The sequence below is a fragment of the Anomaloglossus baeobatrachus genome, chromosome 7 (assembly GCF_048569485.1).
Source record: "Anomaloglossus baeobatrachus isolate aAnoBae1 chromosome 7, aAnoBae1.hap1, whole genome shotgun sequence".
NCBI lineage: Eukaryota > Metazoa > Chordata > Amphibia > Anura > Aromobatidae > Anomaloglossus > Anomaloglossus baeobatrachus.
This window is the reverse complement of record NC_134359.1, coordinates 239,648,997-239,666,632: the sequence shown is the minus strand read 5'-3', so window position 1 is coordinate 239,666,632 and position 17,636 is coordinate 239,648,997.

Genomic DNA, 17,636 nt, shown 5'->3' with positions numbered 1-17,636 from the left:
TAGTAAATCAGAACTATACCACATTTCTAATTTGATGTATTTGCTAATATTATTATAATTACACCTACTACATATTGGGATAGTTTCTTGGAGATGGGAATAACCCTTTAAGGCCAGGCAAAGGGGCACAGAGTGGAGTTGTCTAATAAACTACTACTTGCAGAGGATAGGCCAGAGCCGCAACACTCACAGGAGATAGATGATTACACTCCAGCAGTCTGGCCACATCTCACTACACCAGGGTAGAGACTGTCCAGCTATAGGAGGGTGTAGCAGTGCAGAATGTGTTGCCAGAAGCAACTCATGAGGCGATCTGACACTGGGAGGAGCACAGCGGACCTCGCAATTAGTATAGTGGCACTTACCAGTAGTGCGAGTCGCTTGCGTTACATAGGTATTGGGCCGCAGTGGATTGAAGTAAAGTTATTTTCTCTAATGATGTCCCTTGCAGACTGTTTGGGGCAATTGGAAGAATGGTTGTCCAGAGAAGACGAGATGAGAGCTACCATGAGTCTTGTGTCATACGAACAGTTAGAATTTTGAGACCATTTATGTGTGGGGTTGCTTTTCATCCAAGAAAGTGGACTCGCTCACTATTTTTAAACCCGCAAGCTAGCTTAAAAAAACTAAAATAAACATAGATGTGTGATAGCAGAATCTTTATAAAAATATCTAATATATAAATCTGAATGTATATATGTGTGTATATGTGTGTGTATGTATATGTGTGTATATATGTATGTATACAGTTGTCTTGCTAAATTCTCCTAAAAAGGGGCTGAAAGCTCGTACTTACGAAGCGCTCACTGATATCCTAATCAGGCACGAATACTAAGATTCTTTATAGCAAGATATTATTTATTTTAATAGCACATGAATAATGGTACATAGGCATTAGCACTACTTTATAGTCATAGAATCTTAGACCATGTGCCCACGGGAGCTTGCTCCTGCAGATTTTGCCGTGGAAAACCTGCGGATTTATCTGGATTTTCCAGATAAGTCCGCAGGTTTCAGTATGTACAGACACTCCCCACGTTATCCTATAGGACATGAGGAGTGTCTGTGTCCACGTTGCGGAATGTGTGGCTACGGAATATACTGTGGATGTCCTACAGCTGCATATAACTGCATGTCAATTATTCCTGCGGATTTACCTGCAGAAATCCTGGCGTTCCACTATGGAGATAGAGGCTTACCTGCCTTGATAGCAGACCCCCATCACTTTCTTCCAGTGCAGAGGACCTCACGGCAGTGGAGCTAAGAGCAGGAAGCAGGAGGTGGGCGGGGCCTGCACAAGCTCCGGTCATGTGACAGCCGGAGCTAGTTCTGGCCCGCCCACCTTCTCCTGCACAGTGCAGACGCTGACGGCCGGACAGTGAAGTGCTGCGTGATGGAGGTAAGTATGAACGCCCCGATCACTCAGCACTTGTTCTGCATTGAGGATGCAGTGCCGAAGCCATGATACTGTATCCTCAATGCAGAATGCCTGCACTATGTCTGCAGGACATTCCACAATAAAACCGCAGCATGGAAACAGATAAAGTTGTGCTGCGGTTTTCTGGGAGATCCTGCGGAATGTCCTGCAGATATATCCGCAGGACACTTTCCCCGTGGACACATAGCCTTATACAATAACAGAAATATGCATCAACATTACCGTATGTTGTAGCTTTCATTATCATTGGAGGGTCTCGATTAGTGAGAAGGAAGACACCCGGCCTCTGCATCACAGGCGCAGTGCGTCCACTTGAGCATCCTGGACATGTCCCCTGTCTCACTGAGCGAGCCCTGTATTTTTATATCAAACTTTGTACATTGTGGTCATCGTGTGCACTGAGTATTGCAATTGGTGACCAGCATGTGATTGCTGAGTCATGGTCATGTAACCTGACCACACGCTGCTGTGAGCACTAGTAGCTTCCTACACATGTTGCTAGCTGACTACTGGTTTCCTGCATATGTTGCAATGTTTCCTGCATATGTTGAACTGTAAGCGTTCCTTCCTCATAATAGTGGTTTGTTCAAGACCTACTAACACGTACTCTTCATCATGGTGAAATCGGGTCAACCAGAGGACACCTCTTTGATACTGAGTTTTGGATGGATCAATAAGACCTGTGATCACTATCTTTTGATTAGAATTCCTATCTAATCAAACTTATTCTTCAGTCATATCACATTGGTATCACAACAGTATATATATATATATATATGTATATATATATATATATATATAGATATATACATATATATATATATATATATATATATATATATAAAGAGAGAGAGATACACACACACACACACACAGTATATATATATCTAATAAATAAAACTGAGTGCATGTGTGTATGTATGTATGTATGTACTGTATGTGTGTGTGTGTGTGTGTGTGTATGTCCACTAAAGGAGTTCGCACCATCACATTTACAATAATGAAATTTTGTACAGACGCCTCATTTGACTCAGGGAACATCGTAGACTAGGTTTTGATGGGAAATTGTCTAATTGTTCACTTTTGTGATGCTATCACTTAAGGCCGCTTTACACGCAACGACATTGCTAAAGCGATGTCGTTGGGGTCACGGAATTTGTGACGCACATCCAACCGCATTAGCGATGTCGTTGCGTGTGACACCTATGAGAGATTTTGAATCGTCCCAAAAACGTTCAAAAATGCTAATCGGTGACATGCCCCTCTAATCTCGATTATCTTTGCTGCTGCAGCTAGCGATGTAGTTCCTCATTCCTGCGGCAGCACACATCGCTATGTGTGACACCGCAGGAACGAGGAACCTCACCTTACCTGCGGCCACCGGCAATGAGGAATGAAGGAGGTGGGCGGGATGTTACATCCCGCTCATCTCCGCCCCTCCTTTTCTATTGGGCGGCGGTTCAGTGACGCTGCTGTGACGTCCTTAGAAAGGAAGCGGTTCGCCGGTCACAGCGACGTCGCTAGGAAGGTAAGTAGTGTGACGGGTCCACGCGATTTTGTGCGCCACGGGCAGCAATTTGCCCGTGGCGCACAAACGATGGGGGCGGGTGCGCACGCTAGCGATATCGGTCATGATATCGCAGCGTGTAAAGCGGCCTTTAGTATGGAATTTATGGAACAAGTCTATGGCAGTATAATTATGTATACAGCATCTGTGTCAAATCAACAAAACTACATTGTTCTACTGTCATAAAGCTTACAAAAAAGACCACTCATAGATACATTAACATTATATATTTTCTCTAACCATCAATGATAGTAAGTGCAAATATTTCTCAGCACCATGCAAGATGCTCTAGTTAATATTCAGAAGGCAACATGCAGAGAAAGCTCAAAGACAACCAGTTGACATTTCTGTTAACCATTTTTCATAAATTATAAGATGACAGATTTATGTCAAAGATCAAAAACACTTGAGAAATGAGGCAGGGCGACATTTAGACCAGCGGTGCTCCTTATTTAACTCTTTAATTACAAGGATTTATTTTATTTTTTTAAATTTTCGTTTTTCTTTTCACTTCCCCCAATTGCCCTACCTTTTTCATTGTTCCATTGATATAGACATATGTGGACTCTTTTTTCGCAGCACAAGCTGTAGTTTCATTTAGTAGTAGTTTTTTTATAAAATGAAAATCGTAGCTTATTTAGTTTTTATGTAATTCTAATTTTACTGGAGGCACTGGGGGCCATGCTGGATTTGCTGTGTGTGCAACGACAGTAACTCACTCCTTTATGGCAGCCCCTGTGCACAGAGAACAGTGGTCGTGATCCGACCCCTTCAGTAACGTTACAGTGGGCGTCTGCTGTGACCTGGACGCGCCCCCTGGGCTGTCCAGATCACAGCAGAGGGAGGAGATCAGCGCCATCATTGTGGAGCTCACAGCCATGCTGTTTGCTCCACTTTACACCTTTCACCCGCCGGGATGTGTGAGTACGGGCCACCTCCCCTCCCCTCCCCTCTCCTCGTTACCATCTCCGATAACACCCCCTCCCTCTGCTCTCCCCAGCCCCCGCTACTGTTACCGCCGCCCTCCTCCCCGCCGTTACCGTCTCCGATGACACCCCCTCCCTCTGCTCTCCCCAGCCCCCGCTCTGCCCTTGCTACTGCCACCGAAAGTTACCGCCTCTAATGACACCCCCTTCCTCCGCTCTACCTGCCGCCGCCGCTGTGTGTGTTTGTGTGCCTCTGCATGTGAGTACCGCCGCTGTTACTGTCTCCAAAAACACACCCCGTTCAACCCCCCCCTCCGCCTGCCACCTGTCGGCCTGTGTGTATACCGGTGATACTGTCTGCAGGGTTGTGTTTCTAATCCTCCTGTGTGAAACTGCTGAGCCGTGTATCTAATCCTATCCTGTGTGATACTGTCTGCTGAGCCGTGTATCTAATCCTATCATGTGATACTGTCTGCACGGCTGTGTATCTAATCTTCTCCTGTCTGATACTGTCTGCACGGCTGTGTATCTAATCCTCTCCTGTGTGATACTGTCTGCACGGCTGTGTATCTAATCCTCTCCTGTGTGATACTGTCTGCACGGCTGTGTATCTAATCCTCTCCTGTGTGATACTGTCTGCACGGCTGTGTATCTAATCCTCTCCTGTATGATACTGTCTGCATGGCTGTGTATCTAATCCTCTCCTGTGTGATACTGTCTGCTGAGCCGTGTATCTAATCCTATCCTGTGTGATACTGTCTGCTGAGCCATGTATATAGTCCTATCGTGTGATACTGTCTGTATGGCTGTGTATCTAATCCTATCCTGTGTGATACTGTCTGCATGGCTGTGTATCTAATCCTATCCTGTGTGATACTGTCTGCACAGCTGTGTATCTAATCCTATCGTGTGATACTGTCTGCATGGCTGTGTATCTAATCCTCTCCTGTGTGATACTGTTTGCATGGCTGTGTATCTAATCCTCTCCTGTATGATACTGTCTGCACGGCTGTGTATCTAATCCTATCCTGAGTGATACTGTCTGCACGGCTGTGTAGCTAATCCTATCCTGTGTCATACTGTCTGCACGGCTGTGTATCTAATTCTATCGTGTGATGCTGTCTGCACGGCTGTGTATCTAATTCTATCCTGAGTGATACTGTCTGCTGAGCCGTGTATCTAATCCTATCATGTGATACTGTCTGCATGGCTGTGTATCTAATCCTATCCTGTGTGATACTGTCTGCACGGCTATATATCTAATCCTATCCTGTGTGATACTGTCTGCTGAGCCGTGTATATAGTCCTATCGTGTGATACTGTCTGCATGGCTGTGTATCTAATCCTATCCTGTGTGATACTGTCTGCACAGCTGTGTATCTAATCCTATCCTGTGTGATACTGTCTGCACGGCTGTGTATCTAATCCTATCGTGTGATACTGTCTGCATGGCTGTGTATCTAATCCTCTCCTGTGTGATACTGTCTGCACGGCTGTGTATCTAATCCTATCCTGTGTGATACTGTCTGCACGGCTGTGTATCTAATCCTATCGTGTGATACTGTCTGCATGGCTGTGTATCTAATCCTATCCTGTGTGATACTGTCTGCTGAGCTGTGTATCTAATCCTATCGTGTGATACTGTCTGCACGGCTGTGTATCTAATCCTATCCTGTGTGATACTGTCTGCTGAGCCGTGTATCTAATCCTATCATGTGATACTGTCTGCACGGCTGTGTATCTAATCCTCTCCTGTGTGATACTGTCTGCACGGCTGTGTTTCTAATCCTATTCTGTGTGATACTGTCTGCACGGCTGTGTATCTAATCCTATCGTGTGATACTGTCTGCACGGCTGTGTATCTAATCCTCTCCTGTGTGATACTGTCTGCATGGCTGTGTATCTAATCCTATTCTGTGTGATACTGTCTGCATGGCTGTGTATCTAATCCTCTCCTGTGTGATACTGTCTGCACGGCTGTGTATCTAATCCTCTCCTGTGTGATACTGTCTGCACGGCTGTGTATCTAATCCTATCCTGTGTGATACTGTCTGCACGGCTGTATCTAATCCTATCCTATGTGATACTGTCTGCACGGCTGTGTATCTAATCCTATCGTGTGATACTGTCTGCACGGCTGTGTATCTATTCCTCTCCTGTGTGATACTGTCTGCACGGCTGTGTATCTAATCCTATCCTGTGTGATACTGTCTGCTGAGCTGTGTATCTAATCCTGTCCTGGGTGATACTCCAGCTGTCCTTGGTGACACTTTAGACATTTCTGGTCACCAACAAAATGGCTCTGCACTATGTCCCTATATGTCATTCTCTGTTATCTGTTGTAAACACTCAGATTAGGAGGGGGAGGTGTGCCATAACACACAGGAAAGCAGACTCTGCCCACTTTACTGCAGCTGTAAGGTGAGCTTTTTCTACAGTGTGATTTCTGTAGGATTTCAGAAGCTGCTCCCCCTAGTGTTTAACAGTGGAAACAGTGGAAAATATCAAACTTTTTATTTTTTTTTTATATTTTGCTCAATTAAAAAAAAAAATACTAATATTTAAACAAAACATTAAAACATTATTACTTTCCATTTTTTCAGTTATTGACTTTTTATTTCTAACGATACATTCCCTTTAAAAGTTAGCAAAAAAATTGGGATGAAATGGTAAAAAAAATGACACAAACATGATTGTCCAAGTCAGCTACTGTGATACAAAACTTGCAACATATTTTTTCTAGTTGAAAGATAAAAAATGTTAAAGATATACTGTGTATATGACCCAACTGACGTCTGCATACATTGGTAAAAATGGCTCAGTAGTGGCAGAAATTAAATTAATTTGTCTACTACATGCATGAAACATCACATGACCAACCAAGATGTGTAAAGGCACCGTTACACTGGGCGATATATCATACGATTGCATGAGAGATCGCACCCGACCCCGTCGCATCACGGGCAATTCATTGCCCGTGGCGCACAAAGTCGTTAAACCCCCGTCACACATACTTACCTCTCTAACGACGTCGCTGTGGGCAGCGAACATCCTCTTCCTGAAGGGGGAAGGACGTTCGGCGTCACACCGACGTCACACAGCGGCCGCCCAATAGAAGCGGAGGGGTGGAGATGAGCGGGCCGTAACATCCCGCCCACCTCCTTCCTTCCTCATTGCCGGAGGAAGCAGGTAAGCTGTGTTCGTCGTTCCCAGGGTGTCACACATAGCGATGTGTGCTGCCACAGCAACGATGAACAACCCGGCGCACAGAAGGAGGAACGACATTATGAAAATGAATGACGTGTCAACGAGTAACGATAAGGTGAGTATTTTTGCTCGTTAACAGTCGTTCGGAGGTGTCACACGTTACGACATCTCTAACGATGCCGGATGTGCGTCACGAATTCTGTGACCCCGATGACATATCGCACGATATATCATACCATGTAACGCCGCCTTTAGTCTGGGAATCTTCCTGCACTAAAATGAGGCCTAGCGGCATCACCAACCGTCCAACGCCCCATCAATCGCACCTGATGCTTCTTCCTCCACCACCCTCAAAACTATTCTCACCCAGGTCTCTGGCCACAGAGCCTCCACTTGTTTACCTGGTACAATCAGGGTGAGTGAGAACCCATCAGTTGTTATGGACATGCCAGTGGATTTTGACCAATCTCACAGATCGAGCAAACTACATTTCTCACAATCCACCATAACATCTCTGCCTGCACGTCCCTAGTAATCCACCAGTTTCTGGTGTACAACCTACTCCGCCCTCTCTCAGCACACCAGCCAGTCCTTAGTCCCGCAGTTCTGGTCACTGAAAAGATTATTTCCTCCTACACATGCCTAAGCTAAGAGCTTGAACTTCACCATATCCAATCTGTTGGCCACAGAAATTCTGTCTTTCTATCTGGTGGATACAGATGGTTTCCGAAAGCTGATGGCCATTGCAGTCTCCCAGTACCAGTTGCGCAGTTACCATTACTTCTCTAATAAAGCTGTGCTTGCGCTACACCATCATGTCACTGACAACATAACATTTTCCTTGAAAAACTCTGTGTCTCCCATGGTGCATTCCCCCACTGACACCTGGACAAGCAAGCATGGCTAGGGGTGTTACATGTCGCTGAATGGGCACTGGGTTACTCTGGTGGTTGTAGGGGCGGAAGGGGAAGGGGCTGCTTCCAAAGTCTTGAAATCCCCAAGGCTTTCGGGCCAAACCTATGCATCTACTGCTTCCTCCCCTGCTTCTGCTTCCTCCAGGGTCTCCACCTGTGCCCTCAACCTCTCCTTTAATGTAACATGTGTTCCAACAGTGCAGAGGGAATCCACCCCACCTCTATACCACGCAGCCATGGTTCAATGCAATCAGCCAGTGTTGAAATTAATAAGCATTTTAGAATGTAGTCACAAAGCTGCAGAGTTGTGGACCACAATCCAGACCGAGTTTGATCAATGGCTGTCTCTGTCAAGTGCCCACTGTACCTCGAATCAAGTAAAATGTAACCCTCCAATAAAAAATCCATTGTAGAGCATCAACATAATGTGAACTCTTTAACGAATCAGTGCTGTCATCTAAAAAATGTATTCTAGTTTGTGTATTTGCATCGTCTAAATATTCCTTAAGTTAACTAGGAAAAGGATGTAATGGGTTTTCACACAATGGGAAGTTATCTCCTACCTACAGGAAAAGGGATAACTTACCGATAGCTAGGGGATCAACGGATAAGAGTTGACAATGAAAGTGACCCAATCATCAGCGCTGGACGTTCAATTTATTTATTTACATACAGTTTCTGTGTACAAGCAATTTGAATATCCGCATTAATGCAATGGACAACCACATTGCTTGATTAGTGGGCACGTTTATGTTGACCAACTATTCATATTGTCCTTGGAAATATTATTGCAATGTTTTAAAGGGAATCTGTCAGCAGGTTTTTGCTATGTAAGCTACAGACAGCATGCTGCAAGGGTTAACACGGAGAATTCAAGGATGCCTGTCTTTGCAAGGTCCCATCTGTTGTTTATTTGCTATCCTTTTTTTAACCAGTAATTTAAGTGATACATCATTGGATTCAGGATCTCTTTGTCTACATCCTGCTGCTCTAAGATGAGATAGGAAAAACTTGCTGACAGATTCCCTTTAAAGGGAACCTGTCAGGTGCAAAATGCATCCAAAACCTTGAGCAGTTCTGGGTGCATATTGCTAATCCCTGTACCTGTATATAGTAGCATACATAAAGAGATCTTTAAAAAAAAAGTATTTCTAAAAATCTTTTTTTATGATATGCTAATGAGCGCAGAGACTAGTTGCAAGGGCATTAGTTCCTGCACTCATTCCGCCCTCTTAGCATGTTAGCATGACCACAGTGGCGTGCTAACATGCTATTCAATGACCACTGCCCAGTATCATCTTCGGCAGTGATGCGCGTACCTGTGTCCTTTGCACCACCTTAGAACGCTGGGCATAGGGTCAGTGCACATGATCAGAAGTCACCACACTTTTGGTCATGCGCACTTTGAAGCCGGGTGTATGCGTCCCGGCTTCAGAGAGTGCACATGACCGAACATGCCAGGGACTTCTTATCATGCGCACTGACCCTAAGCCTGGCGTTCTGAAGCGGTGCAACAGACACAGGTACGCGCATCACTGCCGATGATGATGCTGAGCAGTGGGCATTGAATAGCATGTTAGCACGCCCCTGTGGGCGTGCTAACATGCTGTTAAGGGGGCGGAATGAGCCCAGGAAGTAAAACCCTTGTGACTAGTCCCTGACCTCATTAGCATATCATAAAGGATATTTAGAAATACTTCTTCTAAAGATCTTTTCATCTATGCTACTAGATACAGGGACGGTTAGGCAGGGAATATCAATATGCACCCAGAACTGCTTGTGGTTTTGTCTGCATATTGCACCTGACAGGTTCCCTTTAACTCTTGATGTTCTTATTTTTATATGTTGATCATCGTGAATGGTTCTCTTTAAGACTTATATCAACAAAGGATTTTCAACCAAAGGATATTTTTCACTTTATTTTCACATACTGATATATAAATAATACTGCATTACTTTGTAAAATGTCAATGTCGATCGTATTCGGCATTATTCTACCTTTTTGTTTTTGCCATTCTGAAAGGCAACATAAAAACTGGAAACACACGTGTTCAGCATCCGTACAGTGTGACAAGGACAGATCACCAAAGGCTAATTCTCTATTTAAACGAGAAAACAATATCAAGGTTTTTATTTGTATTTTATTTGAAAAATGTTGCATTTGAAAACACAATATGACAGAAAGCACTTATATACAACCGCAGCTGGGTGATATTTTTGTGTGTTTTTTTTTTCTTTTTTTTTTGGTATAATACAATTTTACCATACATCCACTATTTTCATTTTTTATTTTATTTTTTTTTTAAAAATATCATATTTTATTAGACAAAAAGAAATGACTTCCCTAGACAAAAAAATACAGCTAAGGCACAATTTGTTAGGCTAAAAAAAAAACATTAGGGTAGTGCAATAAGTGTTAAAAATCACATTCTACTACGAGAAAAATTCAGACTTTTTTGACATTTTTTTTAAGACCGGTCAAATTTAAGACATTTTTTTGTTTTGCTTTTTTTTCTTCCATAAAATACTCCTTTAAATAAATTATCAAAATATCTACATCTTTCAGTGTGTGCCATTCACTTTATCTTCTTTTTGACAACACTCATATTTACATTATTTTACCCAATAAAATTACAAAATGTAACTGTACAGATAAATGAGATCAAAGATGACTCGTAACAAAATAGTTACGATGCTGCCTGACTCAAAAAGGCAAGAAAAAATGGTGGTCACATACAACAAAAGACACATCGGTAAAAATGAACTCTCACGGTGAACCATTTGTTAACACTGTCTTGTAAACCTTTGTAAACTTTTACTTGACATCTTGGTGGGATTTCTTTTTATATGGTAACTCTCAATTGTCAATTCTACATGTCATAAATTATTATGATTGGGTAGATGTAACATACGTCCACACACAGAGCATCTTTTATGGAAAATTCCTTTAAAAATCCCACAGGCAGCTGCAGAAAACCATCACCAATGTCTACTGGCTCTGCTGCCAATTTCCTAGTGAAAAAAAAGAGCAAAATGGCTAATTTTGTAAAACATGTCAAATCCGCTGGTTCCTCCAGGGCACTGGTGCCAGGTCCTCTACTGGTTTCTGCACAAACCAGACTCTTGATAATGTTGTTGATCCACTTGTGGATTTTATCGTAGACTTATGGTTTTTCACCTCTATATTGAACTCATTGGGACCAATGCCTAGTAGAGATGAGTGAACTCGTGGAAGTTCGGTATGGCGGGTGCAGCTGAACCGAACCTCTACGAGTTCAGACTTGACCCAAACCCCAATGAAAATCACTGATTAGTAGTTTGAGTCTCTGTCTACATACAGCCAGCCATAAGTAGAATACTTCCAGAAGCGGGTGGATGGGATTTTCCATTTTTTTTTGGAGTTACACACTACATGTGATCACCCTGTTGTTACCACCAATGTGAGCAGTTCAATCACTCCAAGTGGCTCGCACTGGGCTGAGCACCAAGCGTACCCAAGGACAGTGATGCTCGCATGAATGGTTTGCATACGTAAAGCACCCGAACTCTGTTTTTTTTTGTAAACTCGGTGTTCGGACCGATAACCAAACACCGAACATCGGGTTCGCTCATCTATAATTCCCAGCAAACCTAAACCTAAGACCATTTTGAACAATAATTGGTATGCTGATGAAAATATCTGCACTGCAGGTTATTTTGTGCATGAAAAGATCATATAGTTTGTAGATGAGAGCTATTGAAATTTCATCCATTCTGCTCGTATTTTAAGATTCAAAGAATTTCCCATCATGTAAATCTGAATGGGAAATCCACCTTGTGTGAAGAAGCCATAATTAAAGTTTAAGATTCTGTGTTTGTGGTTTCTTTTGTATTTTCTGTATAGTGTTCAGGTACTTTTGTAACCAAGAATAGTGCAGTCTGTAACTTTTTGTTTCGTGCTAAAAAAACTACCACTCCCAACTTGGACCAGTACAGTCAATGTGGTCTTGTTTTGGATCCATTGAAAAAACCCAGATCCTCAACAGGGATGATAGCTAAACACTGCGCGTTACTCGACCAAGCATCGGGATTCTCAGGTATTCATGGTGCTCTGCCAAGTATCATGGTGCTCTGATATTTCGTCCATAAAACAACAACCACAACACACTGGCTTGCTTTACTACATAATATGTGCAGGCACCCCAGGGAGAGCCATTCGCAGTCTCTGAATGGCTCTCCCAGAGGATAAATCAATGTTCCAGCGCATAATGTGACAAAGATAAACCTGCCCTCCCTCCCATCGTAAATGCTCTGTTTATGGCTGGCTGTATGTGGGCAGAGACTCGAAAAGGCCAATCATAAACTTTCCATACTACTCGTTACTCGCGATTAGCTTGTCCGAGCATCTGATCAGCTCGAATCGAGGACTGAGCATTTTAGTGCTAGCTAATGATGAGCGAGTTTCGAAATACTCAGATTTGCGAAACTCGTAACGAGTACTGTCTAATACTTGTGTATGCATTCCGAATAGCATGGCAATGCAAGTCAATGGGGAAAAACTCGCAATGTAACTAGTAACCCGATTACTCGTTACATTGCGAGTATTCCCCATTGACTTGCATTGCACACACTATTCGGAATGATTACGTGAGTATTAGACAGTACTCATTACGAGTATCGCGAATCCGAGTATTTCAATACTTGCTCTTCATTAGAGCTCGTCATTAGCCATGACCAGAGCTTTTATATAAAGAAGTTCCACCAAAATTTTTATTTAGAAAAATCTTAATTCCACGACAAAAGATGGAGAATATAAACACTTCCGGGCTACATTTTCCCTTTTCTGATGTGAGCACAGTGCCAATCCATCTTAAAAGTAACAGTCTGGTTACGAACCATAGCAAGACAACTTTACCACATTTCTGCAATCAAGTGATGGATAATATTACCAGTACCACTGAAGACCAAATATGTCACAATTGATCACATTATGAATCTTTTGTTTCTAGGTTATAATTTTATTTAGACTATGAATATTAAAGTTCTTTACGTTCAAAACAATATGCCAATCTACTGTCAATGATTAATTATTAGGAACACCCATGATCCATGGCTGAAAAGTTATTAATAGTGGGTGATCCATGGAATAAACCTAAGTCCCCCCTAACCCGTGTAAGAAAATAAACTTTATACAGTTTTCCAATGGAAAGAAGTCATCATCTGACTTCTATTTAGAGAAAAATTGCCATTATTTTTATCACTCAAAAGTAGGGTGACCTATAGAAATCTATATTTAGCCCAAGCTCAAACCACCAACACACCCAAAACATTTGGGAATAATGTATATGAACAATTCACAGCCAGAGCAAAATTCACATCAACATCATTTGTTGGTGGGGGTCAGCTTAAGCTTTGAGGCATTTGAGTAGGTGCTACCCAAATTAAGTCATGAATGCAGGTAAATCCTGAGAATGTTTACGAAGATTGAGTTCCACCAAATCCTTAGTATCCAGTGAACCAAATGGGATTATGAATTCCAAAAGCCCCCTAAATTGGACTATGAGGGGAGGAGGCTACACTGCTGGATCCTCCATTGATTACTGGAATAAGAGACCCCAATTTATATTGCCAACTGCAAAACCACAAAGAAGGGCAGTTGGTATATAATGGTGGCCAAATAAATATTTTACTCCATAAAATCCTTCATAAATTTTAAGGTTTTTTTCATAATTCTTCAACTAAAATATGAAAACATTTAGTATATCTTTCATAAATGAGAATCTTTTTAGGATAATTGCAAATTTTGGAAATGTTCAAACACAACAAATCAGAATATTATTCCAACCTAATTTAAGGCCACTCCTCATAGACTTAAAGAGGTAATCCACTACTTTTACATTATGATTTGTCATGATGGACTTTTCAAAGCCTTTGTTGGGTGTTTTGCCAAGGAAAGATTATGCCAAACAAAAGATCTGCATCTTCTCAATTGAAGTCCAGACTAGACTACAGATCAAGGCAAAGGTTAATTTTTGGCTTTCTATTTCACCTTACGGATCTGTCGCCAAAACCACAACATTTATATACGGTACCACAATGAACCAAAAGTTGTTCAGAAAAGACTTCTGAATCTCTAAATGCATGGCTATTTTAAGAGAGAATTAGGTCATGTGACCTTATATTTTCTATGGTTCAAAACTGCTTCAAAAATGACCTTTATGTATCTGTCTTGAATTCTTCGCTTCAAAGTAGTGTCTACATTTTAACGTTATTTTCTGATCCAAATTCTCTGGTGATTAAAGAAGTTGGCCACTACTTTAACATTAACGGCCTATCCTTAGGATAGGTCATCAATGTCTGATCGGCTGGAGTCCAACAGCCCGCACCCCCGCCGATGAGCTTTTATCTGTGCCGGCGGAGGCAGACAGAAATCCTCTGCTCTGGGTCTGCCCTGTGTCCTGATAGTAGTCATGGCTGGATACTGCACATCCACCTCCCATTCAAATCAATAGGAGGAGAATGTGCTGTATGGTGGCTCAGTGATTAGCACTGCAGCCTTGCAGCGCTAGGGTCCTGGGTTCAAATCCCACCAAGGACACTATCTGCAAGGAGTTTGTATATTCTCCCCGTGTTTGCGTGAGTTTCCTCTGGGTTCTCTGGTTTCCTCCCACACTCCAAAAGGCATACAGATAGGGACTCTAGATTGTGAGCCCCAATGGGGACAGTGTTTCCATTTTATGTAAAGCGCTGTGGAATTAATAGCGCTATATAAATCAATAAAATTATTATTATTATTATTATTATTATTAATTACCCACCTGCGATCACTTGAAGAGGCAGCTCCGGAACTGAGCATTTCTAGCTGTCTGCTGCTGTCACCACCACTAAAGCTGATCATCAAGGATTTGGGATGTCGGACCTCAGTCAATCAGACATTGATGACCTATCCTAAAAATGGGCCATCAATGTAAAATTGGTGGTCAACCTCTTTAATCTTTTGGCAGTGATCCACCTATATGGTAGTTTTTTTTTATACCAAATTCCAAATGCTGCTTCACTCAGGTTACAAACTGGTGGTCTCCAAATTGTAGTTTCCCTGCAGTATCTCCAGCTCCTAGCATGCTGAGATGGATTGTCAAGGCAGGCTAGAAATGGTAGAACTGCAATATAGAGGGAACCACAGGTAAGAGACCACTGAATTTACCGTAATTGTGTTTCCGCAGTTGACACTATTTTGAGATCACTACATACAATTTTATTACTGTGTTCAATATATAACAGTATGCAGTTAAAATTCTAACATTTAGGTTGTGTTTGCATGGAGTTAAATATTATGGTTTCTTGATGGATGTACAAAAAGCTCCACCCCAAATTTTGTGGCTAGGTGATCGTTGATCGTGATAGTTGATTCGATGATTGTTTTTAACCTGTAATTGCAATTATTAACAAAGTTTTACAGTTTTTCTACTGTATTTTAAATTTTCGAGTTTTATAGACTTTTTTTATTTTACTAATTTCCAAAAAAAGGTTTATCAAAGGTGACTCTACCCATTTATATACATTATGCTTCTTAGTGTGTCTTGTTTGCTCGTAGAAGCAAATTACTTTTGATATCTCCATTTGGGTCTGATGCTAAGAAAAGATTTTGTTAATGAATAGAACACGCTCAAAAAACTACACATCTCTTGTTTTAACACTAGAAGTCCCAGAGAGGGGTCATTTAACATTTGTACCTTTGGAACCCAGAGACGGGTCGAATGACATGAAGGATTTTAGCTAACATCCTATAATCACCGTCTTTTGTTCTGTAATTAAGGCCATTACTGTCGCACCACAGGAGGTTGTTGTTTTCCATTGAGTTTAGCCATTTAGTTTCTAGTTAGTTCTATTCAATTTATTGTATTTGTTGTTAGTTTGGACTAAGGGTCATTTGACCCTCTTTCAGGACTTCAGGGGTGAGATCAAAATTTCTGGGACTTCTAGTGTTAAAGGGGTGGTTCACTACTCACCATTAGTGGCCACATCGATGTAAAACTCATAGCGAAGACTTTTGTCAAATACCTTGTGTGGTACATTCTGCCTCTGAGCAGCGCTATTATTGTCCGCACATCCCCATCACATGACCCTGGGGCTCTGTGACATCTGAGATCCGGTGATGTCACATCAACTTCCACTTGTCACATCACCGAGGCGGCCACAGTCTCCCTGAGTGACTGGGCTGTGGGGGGCGTTTCACCGCTCGTCACAGCCCAGCATTGCTCCTGGTTGCGGCGCTTTGCAGTGAAGGAGAGCGCGCGTGAGATGCTGAGCTATGACTAGCGGTGAAACTCCACCCACAGCCCAGTCACTCAGGGAGACTGGGGCCCGCCTCGGTGATGTCGGGGTCAACTGAAAGTTGATGTGATATCACCAGATCTCAGAGGTCACGGAGCCCTGGGCTCACTTGATGAGGATGAGCGGACCGCAATAGTGCCGCTAAGAGTTAGAATTTACTACACAATGTATTTGAGAAAAGCCTTCTCTATGAGCTTTACATCAATGTGGCCACTAGTGGTGAGTAGTGGACCACCCCTTTAAACTAAAACCCCACACAGAATATCATTATGCTTGCGAAAGCACATTTACTTTCTCAGTTATTTATACATAAGGAAAAAATATGGCATGTTCCATCAGATGCCATTTTATGGAGACATTGATATCGCTTCTAGGAGACATTATAATATCATCACTGTACAGAAGAATTGGGACAAGATACAGTTTTGGGTTACCATGGATAGAGTTTCTCTGTGCCACAGTACAAGTATTTTGCACACTGCTTTTCTTATGCATATAACCGTGTCTTGAAGAGATGAGCGGATCTTTAGAATTTGAATTTGTTGACTTTGCCGAATTTCCCCCCCAAAGTTTGATTCATGGCAAATAAATTCTCAATACATTGGTATTGTTGGTTCATGAAGAAGGAGCATGCTGGCTCCGAAACGCGTAGAAATATGAACAATAAAATCTGCTGATCATATCGATTGCTCTTCTGAATCCATTCGACAGCGCGGCATCTTCTGTTCCACTGATTAAAAACTTTCAATACTCGAAAACTTGTCATTATAATGAAAGAGAGAGATAGAGGACCCCACTGACCATAAGAGATTACACTCCATAGGAGAGAGAGTGAGCAGATCCTGCAGATCATAGGGAGAACCTGACATCTGATACATGCTGCCCAATCCATTAAACTCAAGCTCGATCCTCTGTGGATTGATCTGCTCAACTACGTGTCTTGTTAGTAATATACACTGGAAGCTTTTGGTTGCACTTTTAGGTCTGGTCGATCCTATGGATAGTAAGAACCAATATACTTTCATCAAAGTAAATGTACAAAAAATAACACTGTGTTTCTTGTTGCAAATATATTACCTTTAAGGAGCTTTAACAACAGCAATATGAACCCAGACTGACTGTTTTAATACAACTAGCCTCGTACAAGTGGCAGAACATTTATAATAACCACCGGACAATCAAAGTAAAAAAGGAACAATAAGTATTACAACATAAGCAAAACCAATTGACAATGTTATAATATACAAATAGAGCACTGTGAACAGCGCCAA